At 44.4% G+C, this 22760-nt stretch overlaps 1 pseudogene across 3 annotated transcripts in view; it reads left to right on the forward strand.

Moving 5' to 3' along the window:
- The window catches only part of LOC147624901 (WD repeat-containing protein LWD1 pseudogene), an 83772-nt pseudogene that overhangs the window by 51802 nt on the left and 9210 nt on the right, over nt 1-22760 (forward strand). The window contains exon 1 of one of the 3 annotated variants that reach the window (XR_015268879.1): nt 2330-2351. The exons of the other annotated variants lie outside the window; for them this stretch is intronic. The product of XR_015268879.1 is annotated as a WD repeat-containing protein LWD1 pseudogene, transcript variant X3 (transcript). Of the gene's footprint in view, nt 1-2329; nt 2352-22760 lie in introns of those variants that run through there. 3 annotated transcript variants of the gene reach the window in all.

Raw genomic sequence — 22760 nt, forward strand, 5'->3', positions numbered from 1 at the left:
GATCTGGACCGAGTGTCGCTCCAGCCATATGCAATAAGTGTGATGCCATTCCTGTCCCAAGAGGACCTAACAATCTTTGTTGCTGCAGCAATTGTGCCCTTCTCCTTCGCTAGTAAGGTGGTTCTCAATGCCTGTGATGATGGAGTGTAGGTGGATCCATACTGTGCAATCTTGCGCACCATGTCCTTGAAGTAGAAGCTACGAGCAGCCTGAAAGGCAATGGCATCATGGTAGAAGAAGCGCGCAACACTACCATCCACCTCCTCCTTCTTCTTTGGGTCTCATCTACTCTGAAGTGTACTCTGCCTGGTCGAACTGTATCCCTCGTGCCCCCAGCTGGTGGTGGTGCACCAAATGGACTTGCAGTGGGTCCAAAAAATGAAGGCATTCCACCATACGAAGACCTAGTGGTTCCAGAGGTTTGTCCTGAAGTGCCCACATATGTGGAAGGATCTACTCCCACCCCTGCTCTTCGAGCCGATGAAGATGTCCGCGTTGCTTCGTCTTTCTGACGAAGCTCCTCTTGTGCTTCACTAGTGATGTTGGTATAGAATGCAATGTCTTGTTCATGCTGATGAAGCAGGTGTACTCGAATACGAGTTGCACTACTTGACTTTGTAAGGAGACTATATTTGCATGTCCACTTTTTCGCGCCTCCTGTTTTGTAGGCACCCTCCGCCAAGATCTCATCCTACCAAGACCACTCCGTAGATTTAGACTTCTTTGAGGTGGAATGATCCATGGAGGCCATCGATGCAAAGACCGCAAAGAAGGACCGAGGAACAAGGGTCATTGCAATGGACAATAAGGACAAGGTGCCAGGAGATTCTAAAAAAAGAAAGTGCACAATAGAGCCGACAAAGTTCGGAGAAAAATAAAATTCTTTATTCATTCAATATTAGCAATAGTTACAACAAGTGACTTTCTACATGGGCTTTATTGTCTTGATCCTCATGAGTGACTGGTAGTTGCCTCAGCATCAACTAGGACCACAACAGGTTCTACAAGCTGTAGGTTTCGCCATATGGGGGCTTGTCTTCAAGTGTGTCTTGGGACCATTTGCAATAGCAAGCAATCTTCATCATTCCAAAACCACATGGGAGGGCAATGACATCGTTGAGCCCTCTTAGAGATTGCCTCTTGCAATGTCAGGCTCTCTCGAAGAGGCAAAGGGCATCGACAATGAGCTGTCTCGATGTATTGTCGCTCAGCCACACATGAACGACAACCACAACGCTGCTCATAGAATGCCATTAGTGCAAACTATTGAATGCACCACAATAAGAAGAAGAGAGGGATTAATTGAAAAAGGACTTGTTATATTAATAAAAAAAGGTGCAATTTAATTAAGAAGCTTCCCATCTATTTTTTAATAGTCAATGATCATTTAAAAAAAACAAGGTTCATTTACAAATTTAAAAAACAAAACACTTACTGATTAAAAGTTATTGATTGTGGAGGACCAAGTTGAGAAGTGCCTTGCTCCGACTTGAGCCTTGCTCTAGAAGGGGAGAGAGGGAGGGAAAGAGAGAAAGGGGGGGAGAGAGGACCGTGCTAGAGCTTTGGGATTTGAATCTCTCTAGGAACTTGTGTCACAGTCACAGGAAACAAGTCTTGTGTACAAGACAAGTACACTGCACAAAACAAGCTTCGTACTATAGATTATATGGTGTGGTGTTGAGAATTGAGACAAGTTGCAAGGAGAGCAACAGGAAGGAAGCAACAGGCAAGAGGCGACGGTGATCGTTTCTTCTCAACGGGCATTGCAGGGCGGGCCAGCCAACGCCTTTTTATTATTATTTTATGCCACATGGGCTGCCATCATCAAAGGCGGAGCCTTACGTTATTTTTTGGGCCAGCCATCGTGTCTCAACGGCATCGCACAGCCAACGTTTTTTTTAAAATTATTTTATGCCACGTGGGCAGCGATCTACGTTTTGCCATCGTTTTCTTAATTAAAAGGGGCAACGTCTACCACCTGCCCCGTTTCTTGCCGTTTCGTTGGGTTCGATGTGGGGAAACGATGTTTCCCCGTTTCGGGGCGCCGTTTCCCCCCGTTTCGTGTGACTATGGGTTGAACCACCGTATCTTGATACAGGAGTGACATGGGCCCACATGGCATCCCTAGTGCGAGGCATCTTGACAAACAGTAGGGCAAGATTGGCATCCTGGCATGAAAACCCCCAAATTTCAAAATCATTTTTTATTTTGGCAAAATTGAAGAAAAAAGGCACAAATCCGCACAACCAACCTGAGAGATGGCGGGCATGGAACCTGAGAAGTGCGGGAGGAGTTGGAAGGGGCTGATTTTTGCAACACAGGATCTCCTTCGAACCTTTTCATAGGCATAGGTAGGCGTTTTTCGAAAAACAAGCTCTCTGGATTAAAAACGCTTAAATCGTACTTTGTACAGCTCCAGGCATAGTTGCATTCCGTACCTGTACTCATCTGATGTGTACCTTCAGTACTTTCCGTACCACTCCATATGTACCGTACCTCGTACGGATAAGGTCTTCGTACCAAATATGAGGTTCAATGTACAACACTTATTTGACCCGTTTTTTAACTATTTTAGTCAGTGGTCATTGCTTAGTAGTTAATCGATTAGTTTTCATTTCAGTATCACCATTGTCTTTCATGCTATTTTTGTATGGATGCTAGATATTTCTTATTTTATGTACGTCGTACATACATACTAAAAAACGTGAACGTACTTAAAGTACTTATCTTGATGCATACTTTACGTACTCGTACCATACAGTACCATACCGCACCGTACCTAAAGTACTCAACCACTATGGTTCCAGGTAGACTTGATTGAAACACGTTTCATTTGTATGAAACGTTTCGTTTCATTCAAACTGAATGAAAGGCATTTCATTGGAACTACGGCAGCAACTCAGACGCCTGCTGAGGACGTGGCACCTGTACATAGCGCCCAGGTGAAGTAGCCGAAAAACTGATAAGGAGGGGTGTAGTGGGGTGCTCTTTTGATGAGGATCACAACTATGTGCTTGTTTTTGCAAATGTACGGGTGGAGCCTCCTCTATGAGCAAAAACGATGGAGAGATGGAGTGCAGGAAAGTGACGATGAAGCGTTGTAGAGAGGGAGAATGAATCGTGCATGAATTTTTTGGTTGTCTACACCAACTCTTGCCACATGGGTGGCCACCCCTCACTTATGGGGTGCTCAGCCCACACACTATGGCCAGGAGGGGTGCCCACCAAGTTAGGCCCCAGGCACTCTAATAAATTGTCCACTGAAATTTTAATGCATGTGAACATGCAAAGGTTATAAACCTTACAAAGCATTTAATAGATTAAAATTAAGGTTTAGAGTGCAGTTATCACGTGTTCACATGCCACAAAACACGTTAGAATACTAGGCACTTGCATGGTTCACGGGTAGGTGTCCGAGGCCTGTTAACTAGACATTCATAGTAGGCAGTCACACGAAAATAGTTCACATAAAAACAATTTCAAACATGCAAACATGTGTGCATGTGCACTTTGTTATGAACAAATAGTTGGAATAGTTAGAGTGAAGATGGTGAGACCTGCACGTAAAAGAAGCAACCAACTTCATACTCCATCACATCATTGGGTTGAGGGGACCTAGCCATGCACACCTCCCATGTCATGATATTCCCTCAATCAACTTATGACCAAAGTTGAGATTATTGCTTAGTCCCCCCCCCCCCCCCCCCCCCCCCCCCCCCCAAGATGCGACTCCACAAGAATACATCTTTGCCTTTTATAGCATTAAGGCTTTACAACATATTAAATAGAGTTTGGGAGACAATCTGGGCAAAGAACCCATGGCTACAAAATATTCAGATTTCGGGGGACATCCGGGGTAGAGAACCCTTCACTCAAATAGAAAAGGACTAGAAGTTGAGGAAGAAGAGTCTCCCCTCGATGCTGATGAAAATCCTTTTGTGTCGTCGTTTCCAAACCAATAAGATGTAGCACATGTGGTTGTCTCCACAACATTGGTTGAAGCACGTGTTTGTGCAGCTTGTGCCTCCGCTTTGAAGGAAGATAAACGTGGAAAGAACTTTTGATCTATTTAAGTTCTCACCAGAGAATCATCACACGTGATGATGATGTAGATGATTGTGTTTTGCTGATTGGCCATTGTAGATGCAGATCTTGCGTTTTGCTTATCTGCAACTTCTCTTCTTGCTTGGGTTAATAGCCTTCGCTTGCTTGTGTTGGTTGCAGCCAAGTGTAGGCATGGTGGGCTGCAGTAGATGAAGGGAAAAAAACCCAGCTCATGTAGCAAAGAAAAAAGGGCAGTTTATGTAGCAAAAAACGCAGCTATTTATGAAGGTAGAAGAGGCATAAAAAATGCACAGCAAGGCTGCTGGTGCTGTAGAGTAGGGAGATAAAAAATGCAGAAACCATACAAATGTAGCCTGGTTATCCACTTATGAGGGGTATTTTATCTTTGTACTTGTGCACCTTTCCCCACCATTCAATCAAAATTGTGTTGTGTGCTTGTGTGTGTGCTTTGCTGTTGCAAACCCTAACCCTAATCCACAGGTGCTCCAACATTTGGTATCAGAGCAGGTTACTTTCTGCTCTCGAGGGTTTCTTCAAGTTCTAACATCAAGCTCTCTCTTGATTTTTAAAATCAGCTACAACTTGTTTTGTTTTTCTTCTCACACAGTCATGCTGCCGCCTCAGCCTTCTGTACATCTTTTTGCTTGCTGTCGTGCTGTCTATTTGCTGCTTCGTATACATTCTACTATGTTATTTCACTTGGTGCCCAACTCCTGCAGCCCAGCCTTTGTGCCGCCTTGCAGCTCTACTGCTGTACCTGCCAAGTCTCCGTCAGCTTCGTAGACCTCTGACAGCAACCACCTCCTCGCTATCAGCAAACAGCTCGACTATCTACTGACTACCCTCCATGCCAGTTTATGGCATCAAAAATTGGGGATTTTTTGATCTGAATTGTTTTGCTAAAACTTGGAGCATCTGCAGTCAAGAAAATTTGGGGCTTTGGCAACTCCTGCTGAAAAAATGGAGCACCTGCATCAAATAAATTTGGGGCTTTTCAAGTCTGAGGCTTTCTGCATTGAATTTGGCCATTGAGCATCAAACACGTTTTGGGGATTTTCTGATTTTTGGCAAAAATCAGCAAATTGGATTGCAATTGGTGCATATTTTTTGGGGCTTTTCACAAAATCGGCTTCAGGCGCCTTGATTTTCGACATTTGATCAGTAAGCGCTATCCCTACGCTTACCATTTTCACACATTTGCAGGTATATCAGATCAATGAGCTACTTGCAGCCATCAGGGTGCATTAAGTAGCATTGTACTTGCAGTGTATTGGTCAGGTGCATTTGGTGTGGGACAGAAAGTCTTTTGCAGGTTATTATGGCTGTTGATGACGTGTTTGGAATGCTTAGAGCTGAGGATAAATTTTATGGAACAAATTACCCATTGTGGGCATATATGATGAAGCACCTGCTGGTTGCGAAGGGCCTATGGGGTATGATTTCTGGTGATGAGGTGCGTCCTCTGTCGTCAGTTGTGCAGCAGTCAGGTGCTCACGCAGGACGCCAAAGCACAGCTACATCTGGATCCTCTATTATACAGGTATTTGCACCCCCTAATGTACGTTGGGATGCCAGGGATGCAGAAGTAGATGCGCTCATTGCTCTCTCAATGAAGAGGAGCATTAGTCCTCATATCCGTTCGTGTCAATGCTAAGTTGGCTTGGGATGCACTTGCTGCACTCTATCAAGTGTGCAATGAGGCACGAGTGGCCTATTTAAAGAAGCAGTCGGATATGTTGCATATGGATGAGGGTGACTCAATGGATGAGTACTTGACGAAGGTTAAAGACCTTCCAAAGTAGCTTGCTAACATTGATGAGATCATTCCGGACAGCTCTCTTGTCACTTCTATTCTCAATGCATTACCTGACCCGTATCAGGGATTTGCTACTACTCTCTGATTGCTCATGAAAGGCAATGCAAATGCTTTTTCGTCTCATTAGCTTGTTTCTTTGCTTTTGCAAGAGGAACGATCTATGACGAACAGGTCTGGTACGAGGGTTGGTGATGAGGCTTTTGTTGCCGATGGCAAAGACAAAGGCAAAGGCAAAGCATCTAGTGCCAGTGGCTACAAGCCAAAAAGTGGACTGGCTGCCTCTTCTGGCAAAGATGCTAATAAGAGTGACAATGAGAAGCCCAAGAAGAAGGACAAATGTAATTACCGTCGGAAACTAGGTCACTACATTAATGAATGTAGGAAGAGGTTTGAAAAAGAAAAAGAGAAGGACTCAGGTATGTTTGTGGCCGATGGGTCAACACCTAGTGTTTAAAAGAAGGAAACAACTATATCTGCTCAAGGACGATTGGGCATTCTAGGTTCAATGTAGTTATGATCCTTCTTTATATGATGCATGCTTATTGGTGGGGCAGATTCTCATGTATGGTACTTTGACAGTGGTGCTAGCAAGCACATTACGTCACGACACCATTTATTTGCCTCATTGCGGGATGCAGCCAAGGGGGGTATTGTTACATGTGGTAACAACTCCTCTTATGATGTCAAAGGAGTTGGGAAGATCGTGCTCACTGCCGCCAATGGTGGGACAACCACGCTCTCAAATGTATTGTATGTGCCAGGGATCAAGAAGAATCTTTTGTCAGTCTCGGGCATCGTTGGGTCCGGCGTAGTTGTCCGTTTTGTTGATGGCAGATGCACTGTACATGATTGCAGTGATGGAGATATCATTGGTTGCATCCGACACTTTGTCATGGTCTCTACAGGCTTGATGTATATGACAGAGCTTCACATGATGCACTTGCAATTGCTGCCACATCCAAGATGACTGATGTTGAACTATGGCGTGCTCGGCTTGGTCACCTAAACTTTGTTCAGCTTTGCCAAGGGTTGCATATCGGGCAAAATGCATTGTGTATCATTCCCCAAAGATTGTTCAGTGAGGGCTGTATTCCGATGCGAATACCATCTATTGGAGGATGCCTCTACTCTGTCATGTTCATTGATGACCTTTCTAGATTCAACTGGGTCTATGCTATGAAGGCACAATCAGAGGTGTTTATGTGCTTTAGGCACTTTCAGCACATGTCTGAAAATGTGTTAGGTTGCAAAGTGCAGACCCTTTATACATATAGAGGGGGGGAGTACATGTCGAAAGAGTTTAATACATACTTGCCAGAAAGGGGCATTCAACACTGATGTACCGTGCCTTATACACCACAACAAAATGGTGTATTGGAGAGGGAGAATAGGTCTCTCATGGAGATGTCACGATGTATGGTCAAGGGCAAAGTTTGCCTCACAGGTTTTGGATGGAAGTTGTTATGTGTGCAATGTATGTACTTAACATGTGTCCAACTAAAGCCTTAAAGACTATCACTCCTTGTGAAGCTTGGCATGAAAGCCATCTGCGGATGATATGTGTGTCTTCGGTTGCTTGGCTTATGCTCTTGTGCCTGAGTAACACTGTACCAAGCTTGATGACAAGGCAGTGAAATATATTTTGTGGGCTATCGTGCAAAGAGTAAAGGGTACCGTCTTTACCATCTTGCTTCTCAGCGGATTTTGGTTAGTAGAGCTGTGGTTTTTGTGGAAAACTTAGTTCAGCCCGTGCTTTCATGCAAAAACAACAGGTTGTATGCTCATAGGATCTCTTTGATACCATTCGTCCCTTGTACAATATGGGACATCACACGTGGAGCATTCTAGTGCTCAATAGGGTGCTGAAATTCAGCCCCCAATAGCTGCAAATCAGCCCGCTTTGGCTGAGATTCAGCCCATTTTACAGCCCACAGATCATGCCTTAGATGAATATGAGATAATGGTTGAAGGCAGCAAGTAGAAGCAGAGGAGAGACTAGGAGTAGCCAACAATGATCCAACACTAGAGCAAAATGATGAATGAATTAAATGGCAAAAGCCTGTTCTTATATACAACACAAACAGCCAAGTCAGCTAGTAGAAGAAACCCACGATTGGTGAAAAATACCTACGACTGGGAAAAAGTGCCAAAAAAAGTGGGGAAAAACACCCACGAATGAGTAAAATACATCATATAAATATGCTGCATAAATGGGATAAATGTTGGAGATGAACACAATCCAACACCTTCTCTCAGCTCCCCTGCACGGTGGACCGACTCCCATACGGGTCAGGAGTTGATCAATAGAATCTCGAGGAAGAGCTTTAGTGAAGAGAACAACTAGGTTGTCCTGAGAGGGACAATACTCTAGAGAAATAATGCCGTCAGCGACTAGCTCACAAACAAAGTGAAAATGGACCTCAATGTGTTTGGGCATGAAGTTTGAGCCAACGCCAAGCATAGTCACATGAAAACCCGTTTTGCTCCTATGAAACATGAAACGGACGAAACCGATGAAACATTTCGAAATGAAACGAAACACTTCCAATTGAAACGTCATTTCGCCCAAATTTGATTTAAGAAGGGAACCTTATTCTTCTCCTCTTCTTTCTCGTCGTCTTCACTTTCTTCTCCTCTTCATCTTAATTTTCTTAAAAAAACCCGTAAAGAGAAAACGATGAAATATATGAAAATTTTCTTGTGACTATGTGTAACAATCCCCAAATTTGACTTCTTGGTCAATTTCACCTAATTTCACACCCAATTGCATTCCTCACAAGTATCCCACTAGCTCTTCTATTTCTCACTTTCCCCCAATTTCATACTTTCAATCTCAATGGTGCAAACATCTTTTTACCCAAATTTGACTTCTTTGTCAATTTCACCTAAGTTCACATCCATTTGTTGAAATTTCCTACAATCTCTCCAATTTCTCACTTTCTCTTAATTTATGAATCCCTTTCAACCTCAATCGCATGTAATTTCACACCCAATTGTTGAAATTTTCTACAATCTCTTCAATTTCTCTCTTTTCCTCAATTTGTGTGTCATGTGCACAGTGTGTATCTACCGTGTGCTACACGCACGCAAGACTAGCTTCGAGGTTTGGGGAAGCTTGGAGCTAGGCATGCTGATTGGCGAGCTGAGTTAGGGATAGACTAACGGGTGGGCACCCAAGTATGGACGGGCAGGCGTCCAAGTGTGGACGCCGGATGACCGGCCAAGAGTCTATAAAAGGGTGGCCAAGGTTAGTCATTAGTCATATAGAGTCTCGCGTGACTTGTGAGAGCTCTATGGTCTGGAGCCTGGATCTAGTGCAGACGTGCACCTGCTTCATGCAGCCGAGGCCAGCAACAGTCTTGAGGCCCGCGAGGGTAACTTCGTGGTGGTATGGAACGTCGCGAGGTAGAGATTGGTCGGTACGTCCATCTAGTTAGCTCAGCTCGTGGCTCGGTGGGGACAGCCAAGTTTGTGGGCTTGCCCACGGTTGTCGTGGTTCGGAGGTGAGTCAGGCCTGGAACCCCTTCTTGTTTGTTTGTTTGTTTGCAGGTTTTGAGTCTCGTACCTGGAGCGTTCCACAAGGAGATCCTTTGGGGATTTGAGAGTGGTATCAGAGCATGCCTCGTGAACGAGCAAGTCGGTAGGTAGAGAAAATGAGGTCGAAGATAGGTATGTGTTTAAGAAGCTTGCTGTTTTTTTTATGCATATTGCTGTTTTTTCAGATTAGTATGTGCTTTTTTCATCAAAGAAACCCGTGATGATGGAGATGGTGGTCTAGGAAGGGTCGATTTGTTTAACATGAAGAAGGTTAGATGTGTTTTGCAGGCGTATGAACTGTTGAGAGAGAAAAAAGAAAAAAGCATGGTTGCTTTTGTTGGTAAGAGAGAGAGAGAGGAAGAGAGAGAAGTTCGCTGGCTGTGTATGCGCAGTCGGATGCTGGCCGGGTGCTGCTGGCCGGGTACAGGTTGGTGCTGCCGACTGTTGTGGGCGCATGCGTATAGGCAGGCGCCTAAGCCTAGAAAGGTGGGTGGCCAAGCCTAGGCAAGCAGGCGACCAGGCCTACGCAGGAAGGCAGCCATGCGCATGCGGCAACATCTATGCGCAGGCGGTTACAGTTTTTCGCAGGCAGTAAAGCAAGGTGCAGGCGGCAAAAATTTCAGGCCACGCAGGCGTCAAGCAGCGCCGAATCCAGGTGGGTGGAAAAAAAACAATGAAAGCATTCAAGCGTCGAATCTAGCTTTTGTTTTTTTAATTTTATGAATTAAACCTTAAAAAAAAAAGTATTTAAAATCCCACTTAGTGTTAAAGGTGTTTTTTTATAAAGAAACCAGAATATATATATATATATATATATATATATATATATATATATATATATATATATATATATAAGATCGAGACAGATTTTATTCTAATAGATATCGTTTACCCAGAGAGTTCTCTGAAGGAACGATGGTGTATTTGCGAGTTCCGAAAGATTCCGAGACTTTACGAACAAGTCGATCTCCGAAATTATCCCCTAGATATTGTGGACCATTTCGTATTACACGACGGATTGGTTCAATTGCATATGAATTGGATTTGCCTTCTCATGTTAAAGTTCATCCTGTATTTCATGTCAGTAGATTTAAGGAAGTACTGGGTGGAACAGACCAGTTAGTTACTCCTCAAGAAATTATAGATGTCGAGGACATGGCATTTGTTCCACACGAACCTGAAAAGATTCTTGGAATTTGTGAAAGAAGATTGGGTAATACGCTTATCACGGAATACAAGATCAAGTGGAAGGATCGTGTAAAGGAGGACTCTACATGGGAGACATTGACTACTCTTTAGAGAGATTACCTTGGCTTTTTAGTGAGCTCAGGAGTGAGCTCTTAGAGGAAGGGGAGTATGTCATGTGCACAATGTGTATCTACCGAGTGCTACATGCACGCAAGACTAGCTTCGAGGTTTGGGGAAGCTTGGAGCTAGGCAGGCTGATTGGCGAGCTGAGTTAGGGATAGACTAACGGGCGGGCACCCAAGTATGGACGGGCGGGTGCCCAAGTGTGGACGCCTGATGACCGGCCAAGAGCCTATAAAAGGGTGGCCAAGGTTAGTCATTAGTCCTATAGAGTCTCGCGTGACTTGTGAGAGCTCTATGGTCTGGAGCCTGGATCTAGTGCAGACGTGCACCTGCTTCATGCAGCCGAGGCCGACAGCAGTCTCTAGGCCCGCGAGGGTAACTTCGTGGCGGTATGTGACGTCGCGAGGTAGAGATTGGTCGGTACGTCCATCTAGTTGGCTCAGCTCGTGGCTCGGTGGGGACAGCCAAGTTTGTGGGCTTGCCCACGGCTGTTGTGGTTGGGAGGTGAGTCAGGCCTGCACCCCCTTCTTGTTTGTTTGTTTGTTTGCAGGTTTCGAGTCTCGTACCTGGAGCGTTCTACGAGGAGATCCTTTGGGGATTTGACATTATGAATCCCTTTCAACCTCAATTGCATCTAATTTCATACCCAATTGTTGAAATTTCCTACTTTTTCTTAAATTCTCACTTTTCCCCAGTGTGAGTTTTACTAGTGTGAATTCGAAACCTCTTGGTTTTGTCCATAAAGACGAAACAAAACGAAATGTGTCGAAACGACGAAATGTTTCTTGTGAAAATGATGCCAAGGCACTTTGGCCGTGTGTAAGAATGCGAATAGAGGAGTCTGAAAGAACATCAAGATTACTCAGTATCTGCATCAACCATAACAGCACACAACAAGTATCCAAATGGGCTTGGTACATAGCCCCAGTAGAAGAAATTGAGACTGTATCCTGCTTCTTGGATTGCTAGGAAATGAGGTCAGAACTTAAAGTGAAGCAATAACCAGAAGTGGACCGCCTGGTATCCTGGTCACGTGCCCAAGTAGCATCAGAGTATCCAACAAGCTAAGTGCCTCCTTTGAAAGAGAGACCACATTCTAAGGTACCACATAAGTATTGATGAACTCTGAGAGCAACCTGCCAATGAGAATGTCGAGGAGTGGAAGAGAACTGATTGAGAACATTGACACTGTAAGAAATAATGGCGTGGTAGAAGTCAAGGGAATAAGAGAACCCGCAAGCCTTCGGTAATGTGTACTGTCCTCAAAGATGGGAGTCGAATCTTCTTGGGAAAGCTTCGAGTTAGGATCCATCGGACAGGAAAGAGGAAGAGACTGTCATCCCAAATGTCTCTAGGAGCTGCTGTAGATATTTGTGCTGGCTCAAGAAAACTCCATCAGGATTCTGATAGACCTGCATATGCAAGTCGCCATTGAGAAAGGTAGACTTGACATCCATATGAGAAACCGGCCAGTGAGGATGATCAGGCAGAGCAAGAACTGTCTGGATAGTGGTGTATCTTGCTTTAGGGAAAAAGTTTCCTCATAATCAATACCCTCAATCTGAGAATACCTCTTTGCAACGAATTTGGCTTTGTGTTTGTCTAGAGAACCAATGGTATGAAACTTGGTCTTAAAGACCCACTTGACCCCAATGACCTTCCTATGCAAAGGTTGGTCCGCAAGCTCCTATGTACCATTGCTTTCAATGGAATCAATCTCGGCCTCCATGGTGGCTTGCCACTCAGGGAAGAGCAAGAGTCTCTTTAGCTGTAATAGGCTCATATGACTGGACCACTTTACTCATCAAGGTGAGGTTACAGGAATGATGAAGTTGTTGTAATCTCCGTGCCCGTGTCAAAGGTGCTGCGAGTCAGAAAGTTGATGTAGATCAACATCTGAGAGATGAGAATCACGAACAGTGGCTTTCAGCCATGGGGGAAGCTTAGGGGGAATCCTATGTCACTCAGAAGCAGGAGAAGTTGAGGGCGGAGAAACTTGGGGTGGAGAAGCTTGGGGGTGGAGAAGCTGAGGGGAGTGGGGGTGACGTGGAAGAAGAGGAAGAAGTAGGAGGATGTGGTAAGCTCGGGGTGAGACCGGGAATCATCCAAGGAGGGTTTAACAAAGTGAACATTGTGGGAAATCACTAAGAACTTCTTCTACGGATCCCATAATCTCTAAGCTTTGGATTGAGAGCTATAACTAAGGAATTTGCACTTCTTGAATTTGGGATCAAATTTGGACCTGGTAGAATCAAGGTTATGAGCATAGGCGTCACAATCGAAAACCCTGAGATGTGAAACTGAAGGGCTGTTGTGTAAAAGCTTCCTCCTGTGTCAGATTAGTAGCCGCCTTTGTGGAAGAACGGTTGATGATGTAGACAACAATGGTTATAGCTTCTCCCCAAAAAGAGGGAGGAAGATCGGAAGAAGCAAGCATGGTATGGGCCATCTCTTGAACAGTCCTGTTTTTGCGTTCAACCACACCATTCTACTATGGAGTAACAGGTGTGGAGAACTGATGGCCAATACCTTTCTAGGAACAAAAGTTTTGGAAGGCTTTGGAGATGAATTCTTCTCCTTTGTCCGAGCAAACTTGTTGAACCTTCTATGTAGTTGCATTCTTGACCGGAGCCACTCACTCTTGAAAGCAAGAGAAAGCCTGAGATTTTTCCTCCAAGACACCCAAACTTTACATGAGAAATCATCAATAATAAGCATGAAGTACATGGCACCACCTTGGGTAGTAGTCTGTTTGGGATTGCACAAGTCGACATGTATAAGCTCTAGATGTGAGAAGCTCGATGAGTAGCATTGTGAGGGAAAGGCTGTCTGTGTTGCTTGTGATGCAAACAAGCCACACAAGTGGAGTGGGAGGGTTTGGGCTACGGAAGACCCTCGACCATCTATTGAGAAGACAGCTGCTGAAGAGAAGCATAGTTCAAGTGCCTATAGCGAGCATGCCACAACATTGTATCCACCTGAGCTACCAAGGCATGATAGCTTTGAAGAAGTTGTAGAATGAGATCATGACTCATTCAAAGAGCCACCAAAGTCCTTCAACCTGTAAAGACTGCCTTCCTGTACACCTATGGCAACAATCTGCAAGGTGTTGGTGTCAATGAGTTCAAGAACTGAACTGTCAAAGCACATGTCGTAGCCTTTCTCTGCAATCCGAAACACTGAGAGCAGATTGCTAGAGATCTTGGGAACATAAAGCACATCTCCAATGGTAGAAGGCTGTCCAGGAGAATAGTTAAGTTGCATGTTACCCACACAAGAGGCCTCAAGGTTGGAAGCATTGCCAATGGACACCTTCGAAGAGCTTGGCGGAATATCATGCAGAATGGACCTGTCATGAGCCATGTGAGTAGTGCACCTTTTGTCAACAACCCAATCTGTAAGACGTGAGGTGGCAGGAACATGTGAGTCTGCGGGAAGCTCCTCAATGCCAATGAAGAGAGTCTCCTTGGTGGAAGAGGATCTTTGGGATTGGTTAGTAGATGGAGAGGTTTGATGGGCTTCCTTTCAGAACTTTCTTCTTGCGACAGTTAGGCTGAATGTGACCTTTGTGACCACAATAATGGCAAGTAAGATCCTTATGAGCAGGATTGTTAGCAGGTTTAGAGTCAACTTTGGTGCTGGTGGAACACCCTTAGATTGCCATTTGTCTTTGCCCTTGACCTAAAGAAGGGTCTCGGAAGCACCCTGGCTTTTTTCCTGAAGCATGCCAACAACAGTATGCAGATAAGGAGTAGAGGGAAGAAGTGAAATAGTATCACAGAAAGATGAGAAAGTTTTGGGCAATCTTCATAAAATCTTGGAGCTCAGTTATATCCTTAGGATTTATCCATTGGTTAACACTGCTTCTAGATGCTTGTAGATATTATGATATAGTTTTTGAATACCAAAAGGATGATACAAAGATGATTGACATAGGTTTAAGTGGTGGTGAGTATTGTATACCTCTAGAGAGCCACCCATGGCTTATGATCCATTGATAACTTTGGGCTACAACCTTGTAGTTGGCCGATGTGTCAGGAATATCATCAAGAATAAACAGATCTAATTTATTGATGCTCTTGTCCAGGATTTTGGAGTTCTGGAGCACCTGACACCAACTATGAAGGTTGAGCACAATTGGGTACAAGGGATAAAAGTAAATATCCTAAGGATCAGTTAGTAATACGTCCCCCAAAAAATTTCCATGATGATAGTGGGATCAACATCACGTTAAGTATTTTGTTGAATGAGTGTTAGTTCTCCTAGGCTTAGGTCTTCAGACAGGTTTATATCATATTGAAGCAATGAGAGGGTTATTGTAGACAAAAAGAGAGTAAGAGTTTGAGGAGGTGCCCGAGGAGTTACTGGCAACAATTGACCTTTCTCCGAGGCTTGGTCAAGGAGTAGGCGCATCTTATTTGTGGGTTCTTGTCATTGACTTCATTCTGTTGACATTCCAACTCTTGGATGCGTGGCGAGGATCCGATGAACAAAGTCTTTATTGGTAGCCTTGCTCTTCAAAGAGACCAACTGCTTCTGGATGGTAACAGACTCCGTGATGGAATCCATGATGTTGGCAGTATCGGAGATCTTCAGGTTGGCAAGCTGATTCTCCAAGGCAATCTTTTGAGTAGAGTTGTCTCTATGATACCTCCTTTGAATGGCATCCCACAATTCTTTTGTGGTCTCATTATCATTGTCATCAAATTGACGAGCAACAAATGGTTTAATGTTGAAGATGATGAGCGCATGTCCCCGAGCATCCTTATCAAGCCAAGTATCAATCTTAGCCTGAGAAGAGGTCGAAGTTGGCTCGGCGTCGGCCCTGGTAACAAAGACCAATACAGGTAGTTGGTCCCATCTAGGATGTATTCCTTGGGAAGTTGGGGAATAGATGAAGAGATGACAGTCGGTGTAGAAGCCATGGAATCCTCCTCTTGAATCTACAACGGAAAGGCTACAAGTAGGTACCCGGGGGCTGCCCACTCCTCCCTAGACAGTAGGTAAGGTAAAAGAAAGATGTAGAAGTGTACTCCTTCCGGAGATCAATGCATACGGGTGAAGACGGTAGCCAACCCGATGCAGGATGAAGTAAGGGAGGGAGAGGCTAATGGAGAAAGTGTACAGTGCTTACCACTAGTCCGAGGATTGATCGTAGTAAAACAACCTTAGGCTAATACTAAACTTCACTTAATGATACTTAAGAAATAGACAATGGTGTCAATGCAGCTATATTAAATGGATGTGTTTACAATGAGATCTAAACAGATCTATGATGCTGTCCTAATGAATATCCTTGTCGGGATGAGAGAGGTATGCTGAATGCTGATGACGAATGATTGATCCTTTCTCCAATGCTGAGGTCTACCCTTAGAAATTGTATGTTGCTGAATGAAGATGCTGATCTGCTGTATGCTGAACTGTGGTCTCTCCTTGCTCCCTAGATAGGAAATGCTGAGAAGAGGCCTGAGATATGAGATGCTGAATGCTGTCTGAATGTTGAACTCCTCACTCACCTAGGGTCTTGGGGCTGAAGACCACAAAAGGTGATGAGATAATGGAGATGATCAACTGAATGTATGATTCCCTGCTTATATATGCTCTAGTGATGCTGGTCGGGCAGGTATGCTGCTGTCGGCAAGGTGTATGAGACCTTACGACTGCAATAAATGCCATATTAATGCTGTCAGCTGCTGATACTGTTGTCGGCTGGTTATAATAGGCCCCGACCTGATGTAGTAAATGCTCTATATGCTATTAAATGCTTTATGTACTGATATAGGAGCTGAAACAGTCCCATACATGCTGTGATAAATGCTTGAATGCCTGAATAAATGGATTACTGCCTGCTAAATGGTTATGGATGCCATGTTACTTGTGCAACCCATAGGGTGTGCATGTGACACTGGTGCAGAGAACCCTCCCAAGCGCTGATGAAAAGTTCTACAAGAAAGATCCAACATTGTTGATAGCTTGTCCGGAAGCAATGATAGCCTCATCAACAAGATAAGCAGGAGGGGATGTCACCTGCACTTGTTGTATGAGGGTGCCACGTGGACATTCTATGTAATCAACACACATAGGACAGCTTTTTTCTTAGGGTTAGGGCTGCACAGAAACACAGACACATAGAATGAACACAGCAAGCACTCTCAAGAGTGATGGTGATTGATGCTCACACAAAGAAGATAGGATACAATGTGTGTGGAGCTTGGGGGTTGACTCCACAATATCAAAATACAATAAATGTGGTGTCCTTTCACACTTGATATCCAAGAAGAAAAACCCAAAGGGAGAAAAGTTCCCTTGGTTAGCCCATGTTCACATGTGGCAGTACTCATAGCATATGTGGCATAACTCATAGCATATATGCCAATAAATCCTCCCTGTAGTGGCAATGTGAACTTGTACAAGGTCGGTAGCAGATCACTCTCTGTAGGAGAGTAAGCCTAAAGCTTTGCGGAAAGCTTTGAACTTTTCTCGAGGCAACAATTACATTGTCCTATGTAGAGCAGTAAGATAATGAGATCTCCCCTGCATGAATCCCCTCCCTGACATATTGATAATGAATCTCTGTGTGCTGAGTACGTGCATGAAACACTGGGTTTCGTGCCACGGCTATAGCACTTTGACTGTCGGTGAGTATGGTGGTGGATGTCGGCTAACACTCACGAAGATCAGTCATCAATCTCCTTAGCCATGCACAATTTACTGTGGCTGTAAAGGCTGCCCTGTACTCAATCTCACAAGTAGATGTGGCGACAGCGGGTTGGTTTTTGCTCAGTCCATGATATGCATGAATGTCCCAAAAAGAAACAATTCCCACTGGTGGATTGCCATGTATCATAGTCACTAGCCCATTTCGAATCACTGTAAGCATGTAACTGCAAGCCCTTCCCCCCCTCCCCCCCCTCTTCCCGGGATATACCAATGCAAGATCCAGGGAGCCCTGAAGATAGCGGAGATTCGCTTCACTGCTTGCCAATGCTTTGTACCTGGGTTGTGCATAAATTTGCTACACTGGGAAACCCCAAACTGAATATCTGGGCGTGTGTTGCATAAATATATGTGGCACAGACCATTGCTTGGCTGTAAACACTTATATTAAAAGGCTCTCCAACATCATACATGCTCAATTTCAGTTCTGGCTCCATCGGAGTAGAAATGGGCTTACAATCTTGGAATCCAAATTTGTGCAACAACTTTTGAATGTACTTTGATTGGGGTACATAAATCCCAACATCTGTCAGCACAAATTGTATGCCCAAATAATAATGCAACAATCCCAAATCTGTCATCTCAAATGACGTTTGCAATTCAGCTTTGAATGCTGAAATTTTATCCATATCATTCCGAGTTAGCAACATGTCATCCACATAAAGAATGAGCATAATCAAAGTGCCATAATCTTCTTTCACATAGAGGGTGCTCTCTGTTGGACTATTGCGAAATCCGTGCGTGGTCAAATAAGTATGTATCTTCTCATACCAAGCTCGAGGAGCTTGTTTGAGACCATAGCTTGCATACTTTGTATTCATGACCATGCATCACAAAACCAATGGGCTGATTTACATACACTTCTTCTTGCGAATCCCCATTGAGAAAAGCGGATTTTATGTCCAATTGATGCACTTTCCATCCATGATGGGCAGCCAATGCAACAACACATCTAATTGTGGCCATACGAGAAGTAGGTGCGAAAGTCTCATCATAGTCAATGCCTTTTATTTGGGTATACCCTCTGGCCCCTGCATCGTACGCCGCCCGTCGCCCCTGCATCGCCGTCACCGCCCGTCGCCCCTGCACCGCCGTCGCATCCGACGCCTGCTCGCCGTTGCTGCCGCCGTCTGCCTGGCGCCGCCGCCTTCACGGTGCTGATCCAACCCATATCTGCAGCCGCCTGCACTTTGCCACCTTGTACCGCCACCGTACGAAGCCTGTCAGATCTGCACCCGTCATATCTACGCCGACTTCACCTTCACCTTCAGATCTGCCCAAATGCAAGGTTTACCTTCAGATAAGGTTAGTGGGATCTGCAAATTTCTGACCTGAAATTGCACATTCTACATGTTGAAATTTGGGGCTTTTCACCATTGAGCTTGCAATTGCAACATTGGCACACATTGGCATTGATATCAGCAGATTTGGTGCATAATTGCACTAGAGATTTGGAGATTTTGCAGAAATTGGCACTATTTTGTATAAATTGACACTATTTTGTATAAATTGGCACTATTTTGTATAAATTGACTCGATTTTGAAGAAATTGACACTATTTGCAGGCAATTTTGGGTATTGCAGGCACATTTGGTTGGCATTGGATCATTTCCCCTAATTTTTTGGGTATTGCAGGCACATTTGGTTGGCATTGGAGTATTTCTCCCAAATTTTTCGGTATTACAGGCACATTTGGTTGGCATTGGAGCATTTCTCCCAATTTTTTGGGTATTACAGGCACATTTGGTTGGCATTGGAGCATTTCCCCCAATTTTTGGGCATTGCAGCACTTGGTACAGGTGACAATCGCATTAGCAGATTTACAGGTGCACATCCGGTTGAGATGTGGTCTAATTGGCTGCCTAAAAATTAGGGCTTTTCTACATTGAGCCCATTTTTGGAGCATTCGACCAATTTACATTTGATCTGCCAGGATTTGAGCACTTGCAGCTCTTACAAGTGTCAGCTGATTGTGTTTTTCACGGCACATGTATACATTTGTGGTTTGGTGCAATATATGTATGCCCATTGTGGACACTCTGACAGATTTGCGTCATCGTGTAGTACACTTGCAGATTTGGGACATGCATATGTATTTCTCGTAGTGAAGGAGTTCCCTTTCAGTCCATTGGTTATCCTGCTACTTATCTATTGCATTCTTACGGTTTTGCTGGACATTGCATACTCGTGGTGACTTGTGACAGATTTGCTGTCCTATCATGGCCAACAGTAATAATGACCTCTTTGGAATGCTATCTCAAGAGGACAAGCTCAATGGGGACAACTACCCTATGTGGGCTTATATGATGCGTCATGTTTTGGTTGCCAAAAATGTATGGTTGTATGTGGATGGCACCGAGGAGCGTCCTCTTGCACCTGCTCCAGTGGTTTCCGCTCATCCTCCTGCAGGTCCACCTCCTCGTCTTCCTCCTACTTAGCAGCAGCGTACATGGGATGCTAGGGATGCTCAGGCTCATGCATTGATTGCTCTCTCGTGCCGCAGGCATATCATTCCGCACATTCGATCTTGCACCACTGCAAAGGGTGCTTGGGATACCTTGGCGGCATTGTATTCAGGTCGCAATGAGGCTCACCTTTGGGGCAAGCTTGAAACTGACCGCATGCTTGAAGGTGACTCTATCGATCAGTATCTTACGCATGTGAAGGACCTACGAGAGCAGCTCATTAACATTGATGAGGTTTTGACAGATAGCTATCTTGTTCCGACAGTTTTGCGCAACTTGTCTGACTCTTATCAGACATTTGGCACCACTTTGCGGTTGGGTGCTGGCAATGCACCTAATGTGGTCACTTTTGACAACCTTGTGACTCTCTTGCTCAGTGAAGAGCAATCTCGTTCCAACAGGAACAACATGATGTCTGTTGAGTCAGCAATGGCTACTCCTGGTATCAGAGCAGGCATCGGCTCCCAGGGCTACGCCGCCAGCACCCTCTGACTCACATTCTCCGATTGAGGTGAGCTTTCACGAGCGCTTCCAGGTCCCTATACTCTGTAAATAAGCCCGCAGGGCTTAGCGTTCTCAGAAATCGCATCTGAGGTCGTTTCGGGCTCCGTTTTTGCATTTCAAGTTCTCTGCAAAACAGGCATACGTACTCTATTGTGGACCGTGCTACATAGCACGAGTTGTTTTCTGTTCAGTCTTTGCTTCATTATAGGTAGCTTTTGCATCAGTTTCAGTCAGTGGTGGCCATGGCTGATAACAACAATGATGTATTTCGCATGTTATCTGCTGATGACAAATTGGATGGAGACAACAACTACCCACTTTGGGCATACATGATGCAGCATGTTTTGGTTGCAAAAGGAGTGTGGAACATTATGCAGGGTATGGATGTACGTCCAGGTTCTGTGGATGTAGGATTTGTTGAGGATGTTGCAGGTTCTAGCAGCTCTACTGTTGCTGCTGTTTTACCCACTGCTGAACAAGCTCGTTGGGATGGTAAAGATGCGCAGGCTCATGCCTTGATTGCACTTTCTGTCAAACGTAACATCACCCCACATATTCGTTCAGCTAAAACAGCAAAACAGGCTTGGGATATTCTAGCTGGTTTGTATGCAGGTCGTAACGAGGCAAAAATCGCTTACCTGCGTAAAGAGCTAGAATTGAAGATTATGCAAGAAGATGATGACATGAATGTTTTTCTTGCTGAGATTAAAGATCTCAAAGAACAGTTGATTTCTGCAGGTGAGATTATTCCTGATCATTCTCTTGTGCGGACTGTTGTCGATGCTTTACCTGAGACATATCAGACTTTTGCTTCCACGTGGAGACTTCTTAATGAGGACAGACCTGATACTGTCAAGTATGATACTTTAGTCAACAAGCTCTTGCAAGAAGCGCAGTCCAGGCAAAACAGGGCCAGGCAGCGTGCAGTTGATCAAGCATTTATTGCTGCCCAACAGCAGAGAAGAAGTGGTAAGGCAGTCCCTTCCACTGTTTCTTCTCCTATTAGTAGGTCTGCAACTTCTTCTCCTTCCACAGGTAGCAACAATAAGTCTGAGAAGGCTCTTGATAAAGGCAAGAAAAAGACCAGGTGCAACTATTGTAAGGCAAATGATCATGTCATTAAGAATTGCCCTAAGCTAAAGGCTAAAGAGGCAAAGAAGAAAGAGTCAAATGCAGCCACAATAGCGGATGCTTCTACAAATGCAGATTCTGCAAATGTTGTGCAGGATACAGAATGGGCGTTTAGCGTGTATTGCCAGTATGACCCATCTGTACATGATGCATGTTTGGCAGTTTCTGTTGACTCTCATGTATGGTATTTTGACAGTGGTGCTACAAAGCACATTACCTCGCATCGTGATATGTTCACTTCTCTTGAGGCTATCCCTAATGGGAATACTGTCACATGTGCCAATAATGCTTCTTACCCAGTGAAGGGCATTGGTAAAATTATGCTTACTGCTGCAAATGGCAGCGCTTTCACACTTTCAGATGCTTTGTATGTGCCAGGGATAAATAAGAATCTATTGTCTGTCTCTGCGCTTGCTAGACTTGGACTTGTAGTCAAATTTGTGGATGACAGATGTATTGTTCATGATTTGACTTCTGGTGATACGATTATTGTATCTGGCACCTTGTTTCGTGGGCTGTATAGGCTTAATTCTTATGACAAGTGTGTGGAAGATTCAGTAAATGCAGTTTCTGATGAAAAGACAATTTCAGATGCAAAACTATGGCATGCTCGTTTTGGTCATCTGAACTTTGCTAGTTTGCTGCGTTTGCAGAAATTTGATATGGTTGCTTCATTGCCCTCTCTTGAGGCACCATTGAAACATGTTTGTGAAGGCTGTATTTTGGGCAAAATGCAGCGTTTTGCGTTTCCAAAGGATGGTTCTGTGCGGGCCACTCGCAAATTGCAACTTGTACATAGTGATGTATGTGGGCCTATGCAAACTCCGTCATTTGGTAAACACTTGTACTTCGTGACTTTCATTGATGATTACTCAAGGCATGCATGGGTATATCCATTGAAGGCAAAGTCCGAAGTGTTTTTGTGCTTCAAACAGTTTTTTCTTATGTTGAAAATGTATCCAATTGTACTGTGGGCACCCTCCGTTCTGATCGAGGGGGGGAGTACATGTCTGAAGAGTTTGATGCATTTCTGGCTAGTCGTGGAATAAAACACCAATGTACAGTGTCGTATACCCCTCAGCAAAATGGTGTTGCTGAGAGGAAAAACAGGTCACTTACGGAGATGGCACGATGTATGGTCAAGAGCCAAGCTTTGCCACATGCGTTTTGGCTTGAGGCTGTCATGTGTGCTGCATATGTACTCAACAGGTGTC

Source organism: Cibotium barometz, chromosome 24, assembly GCF_041138505.1.
Source record: "Cibotium barometz isolate CiBa-2024 chromosome 24, ASM4113850v1, whole genome shotgun sequence".
Classification (NCBI taxonomy): domain Eukaryota; kingdom Viridiplantae; phylum Streptophyta; class Polypodiopsida; order Cyatheales; family Cibotiaceae; genus Cibotium; species Cibotium barometz.